Source organism: Lipotes vexillifer, unplaced genomic scaffold, assembly GCF_000442215.2.
Source record: "Lipotes vexillifer unplaced genomic scaffold, Lipotes_vexillifer_v1.1 scaffold137, whole genome shotgun sequence".
Taxonomy (NCBI): domain Eukaryota; kingdom Metazoa; phylum Chordata; class Mammalia; order Artiodactyla; family Lipotidae; genus Lipotes; species Lipotes vexillifer.
The window spans coordinates 482,084-487,859 of NW_006775780.1; positions in this window are offsets into that span (position 1 = coordinate 482,084).

Below are 5,776 nucleotides of genomic sequence, written 5' to 3' on the forward strand. Positions count from 1 at the left end.
ATTCACAGAAACACACACAGAATGAAAAGGCAGAGGGCTATGTACCAGATGAAGAAAGGAGATAAAACCCCAGAAAAACAACTAAATGAAATGGAGATAGGCAATCTTCCAGAAAAAGAATTCAGAATAATGATAGTGAAGATGATCCAGGACCTCAGAAAAAGAATGGAGGCAAAGGTCGAGAAGATGCAAGAAATATTTAACAAAGATCTAGAAGAATTAAAGAATAAACAAACAGAGATGAGCAACACAATAACTGAAATGAAAAATACACTAGAAACAATAGCAGAATAACTGAGGCAGAAGAATGGATAAGTGACCCAGAAGACAGAATGGTGGAATTCACTGCTGTGGAACAAAATAAAGAAAAAAAAAATGAAAAGAAATGAAGACAGCCTAAGAGACCTCTGGGACAACATTAAACGTAACATTCTCATTATACGGGTCCCAGAAGGAGAAGAGAGAAAGGACCCGAGAAAATATTTGATGAGATTATAGTCAAAAACTTCCCTAACATGGGAAAGGAAATAGCCACCCAAGTCCAGGAAGTGCAGAGAGTCCCATATAGGATAAACCCAAGGAGAAACAGGCCAAGACACATAGTAATCAAATTGGCAAAAATTAAAGACAAAGAAAAATTATTGAAAGCAGCAAGGGAAAAACAACAAATAACATACAAGGGAACTCCCATAAGGTTAACAGCTGATTTCTCAGCAAAAACTCTACAAGCCAGAAGGGAGTGGCATGATATACTTAAACTGATGAAAGGGAAGAACCTACAACCAAGATTACTCTACCCAGCAAGGATCTCATTCAGATTTGATGGAGAAATCAAAAGCTTTACAGACAAGCGAAAGCTAAGATAATTCAGCACCACCAAACCAGCTCTACAATAAATGCTAAAGGAACTTCTCTAAGTAGGAAACACAAGAGAAGAAAAGAACCTACAAAAACAAATCCCAGAAAATTAAGAAAATGGTAACAGAAACATAGATAACGATAATTACCTTAAACGTGAATGGATTAAATGCTCCAACCAAAAAACACCGGCTTGCTGAATAGATACAAAAACAAGACCCCGGGCTTCCCTGGTGGCGCAGTGGTTGAGAGTCCACCTGCCGATGCAGGGGACACAGGTTTGTGCCCCGGTCCGGGAAGATCCCACGTGCCACGGAGCAGCTGGGCCCGTGAGCCATGGCCGCTGAGCCTGCACGTCCGCAGCCTGTGCTCTGCAACGGGAGAGGCCACAGCAGTGAGAGGCCCACGTACCGCAAAAAATAAAAAAATAAAATAAAATAAAATAAAATAACAAGACCCATATATATGCTGTCTACAAGAGACCCACTTGAGACCTAGGGACACATACAGACTGAAAGTGAGCAGATGGAAAAAGATATTCCATTGAAACTGTAGATTGCTTTGGGTAGTATAGTCATTTTCACAATGTTGATTCTTCCAATCCAAGAACGTGGTATATATCTCTCCATCTATTTGTATCATCTTTAGTTTCTTTCAACAGTGTCTTATAATTTTCGGTATACAGGTCTTTTTTGTCTCCTTAGGTAGGTTTATTCCTAGGTATTTTATTTTTTTTGTTGCAGTGGTAAATGGGAGTGTTTTCTTAATTTCACTTTCAGATTTTTCATCATTAGTGTATAGGAATGCAAGAGATTTCTGTGCATTAATTTTGTGTCCTGCTACTTTACCAAATTCATTGATTAGCTCTAGTAGTTTTCTGGTATCATCTTTAGGATTCTCTATGTAGAGTATCATGTCATCTGCAAAGAGTGACAGCTTTACTTCTTTTCTGATTTGGGTTCCTTTTATTTCTTTTTCTTCTCTGACTGCTGTGGCTAAAACTTCCAAAACTATGTTGAATAATAGTGGTGAGAGTGGGCAACCTTGTCTTGTTCAATGCAATCCCTATCAAACTACCACTGGCATTTTTCACAGAACTAGAACAAAAAAATTCACAATTTGTATGGAAACACAAAACACCCCAAATAGCCAAAGCAACCTTGAGAAAGAAAAACGGAGCTGGAGGAATCAGGCTCCCTGACTTCAGACTATACTACAAAGCTCCAGTAATCAAGACAGTATGGTACTGGCACAGAAACAGAAATATAGATCAATGGAACAGGATAGAAAGCCCAGAGATAAACCCACGCACATAAGGTCACCTTATCTTTGATAAAGGAGGCAAGAATATACAACGGAGAAAAGACAGCCTCTTCAATAAGTGGAGGTGGGAAAACTGGACAGCTACATGTAAAAGAATGAAATTAGAACACTCCCTAACACCATACACAAAAATAAACTCAAATAATGGAAATAAAACAAAAATAAACAAATGGAACCTACTGAAACTTAAAAGCTTTTGCACAGCAAAGGAAACCATAAACAAGACGAAAAGACAACCCTCAGAATGGGAGACAATATTTGCAAATGAATCATCGGACAAAGGATTAATCTCCAGAATATATAAACAACTCACGTAGCTCAATATTAAAAAAAAGAAATAACCCAATCCAAAAATGGGGAGAAGACCTAAATAGACATTTCTCCAAAGAAGACATACAGATGGCCAAGAAGCACATGAAAAGCTGCTCAACATCACTAATTATTAGAGAAATGCAAATCAAAACTACAATGAGGTATCACCTCATACCAATCAGAATGGGCATCATCAGAAAATCTACAAACAACAAATGCTGGAGAGGGTGTGGAGAAAAGGGAACCCTCTTGCACTGTTGGTGGGAATGTAAATTGATACAGTCACTATGGAGAACAGTATGGAGGTTCCTTAAAAAACTAAAAATAGAATTACCATATGACCCAGCAATCCCACTGCTGGGCATATACCCAGAGAAAACCATAATTCAAAAAGACACATGCACCCCAGTGTTCACTGCAGCACTATTTACAATAGCCAGGTCATGGAAGCAACCTAAATGCCCATCGACAGATGAATAGATAAAGAAGATGTGGTACATATATACAATGGAATATTACTCAGCCATAAAAAGGAACAAACTTGGGTCATTTGTAGAGACGTGGATGCATCTAGAGACTGTCAAACAGAGAAAAGTAAGTCAGAAAGAGAAAAATAAATATCATATATTAATGAATATATGTGGAACCTAGAAAATGGTACAGATGAACCGGTTTGCAGAGCAGAAATTGAGACAAAGAAGTAGAGAACAAACATATGGACACCAAGGGGAGAAACAGGCAGGGGGTGGTGGTGTGCTGAATTGCGAGTTTGGGATTGATATGTATACACTGATATGTATAAAATGGATGACTATAAGAAAAAGTAAATAAATAAATAAACATTAAAAAAAGATACAAGAAAGCAAAGCCAGTTACCAGCTTAATTACTGAAGTGATTATAAAGCTACTATTTAAGATAGTTAAATTTTTTATGCTGGAATCAGCTTTGGAGATCATACTTTTGGATAACTGCCAGATAACTAGACCATAATTATTTCAGAAATAATTATCATAAAATTGGTTAACATTCTGCTCAAAAATACAAGAATCTAAATCAGAATAAAATAGTTATAGTTAGAGAATATTCTTTCCAGGAAAGAGATCAGAGATACAAGGTACAATTTCATGGATGAGTCTATGACTATAACGTATTCCTTCTGCTATTTCCTAGCTAGCACTTCAATGCCAAACTCTACCTGGGACTAATAACACAGGTTCCTGAGCTTTTCTAGGTCTTAGGATAAAATATATGGACCCTCTGCAGTAGAATGCACTTAACACCACACACAGAAAATTAGGTTCATGAACATCCCCGCTTCACATCATTCTCACCCTCAAGCTAGGGGTCCATAACTTTGAGTCAAGAACTCAGAGACTAGAGAAAAAACAGGCACAACACTGTTTAAATGTTTTAATAACTGCACTACACTCTTCAAAGGCATAATGTGTAATGCAAAATTTGACTGACAGATACAACATAGTGCCAATGATGTCTCAAACGTTTTAACATCTTTTCTTCACAACTGCCCTCCTCTTATCACTAAATGACAGACACTAGGCTAATCTCAAACAACTGAAAGTAAATGACTCCTAGTTCTGAGATCTACTACATCAGATCATACTACCTGCAAATTAAAAGACTAAATAATCAAATGGCTCAAAATGCCATTCGATGTAAATCCAATTCAAAGTTTCTAATGATAAAAATTAAAGAATAGCCATAGTGTTCCAACTAACTGTCTGTTTTCAGAGACAAGCTTATCTGAATATAATCCATTGCGTATGGGCTTCAGACAGAGTTCAGGAAATGAGCACCAAGCACAGACTTTCACCTTTGTTCGCTGACCCACCTTTGCTCATTCATTTCTTCTTCTGGTGCGATCATAAGCATCGTGCGTTCAATAAAAAATATACTTTCTTCTATTCCTCTGGGAAGAAACCAATCTATAATTATTTGGGGCTAAGTATAAATATAGACCTTCTGCTTTAGAGAACGTCATTCAGTAGATTTTCATTAAGTTATTATTTTGAAAAGTTGACTTGAGCACTGTATACATAAAATACATGTCAACAAAGTAGCTGTCCCTGTTTTATCCATCTTGTTTTAACCATCCATATGGTTGTTTATCCAACCACAAAAATCACCCATGAAAATCATTGCAGTGAACTCAACACAGGACTATATGCTTATCTATGAATCCTAAGAACTGAGCACATACAAGGATGGCTTCCTTACAGCTTCAGACCATGCCATTTATAACCACACACATAAGGAACAGTTGATAACAGCCATTCTAGAGGACCACTTGCCACTGTGAATCAAGAGCCTTAAAAATACCTAAACTTCTTAAGTTCTGCATATCCCTTTTTAAGAATTTATCCTGAGATAATAATCTTGAAAGCATATAAAGATCTATAAAAATGAATGGTCATAATGGCACAATTTATAATAATAAGATGCTTTATTAAAAGTTTAAATACCCAGCAATAAAGGATTAAGCAGCTATCACGTGGCATAGCTGTATGATATGGTCATTGGAAATTATATTTTAAAAGATATTTTATGACATGAGAAGATTATTACATGTCATGAACTGTAGAAAAAAAAGAGGCTACAAAACATTAAGCTAAATACAAACCTATTTTTCAAAAATAAATTTATGTGTAGATAAAGACTTGAGAGAATATATACGAAAATATAACTGTAGTTAATCCCTGGGGTGGTGAGATTATAGATGTCTTAAGTTTTATCCTTGTTGCTTCTCTGCATTTTCTGTTCATTTTTATAGTAAACATACATTACTTCTATAAAATATAAAAAGTCAATTTTTCATCAAGCTATAAAATTTAGCAAAAAAGTGGCAAATATAAAATTCCTATAAAAATTATAATTTTTTGAAAAAAAATTTGGGGATGTTGCCGACCTACTACATATAACAAAAAGGAAATTTCTGCTGTCGTGAGGGATGTTACATGATTCATTTGTTGCAGAGTCACAACTATCCCCCAACTACTAATTTGAAATGGAAGATGCCACTATCACTACTGTATTTTTCTTTACATCATGCTCACTTCTACTCCTTGTTGGTAAACTCATGATTTTTCTCATCTCTCCCTTTCCTCCTTTTTATTAGTAAAGAAATTTTTTCTTACCAACAAAAAACTACTACCTTGAAATATAACTTATTATCTAAATTGACTTCCAGCTAAGAAGTCTTTTCCTTAAAAAGAAAGCAGGAAGGAAACAAAAACCAGAAGAAAGGAAGAAAGTTCAGGAAGAGTA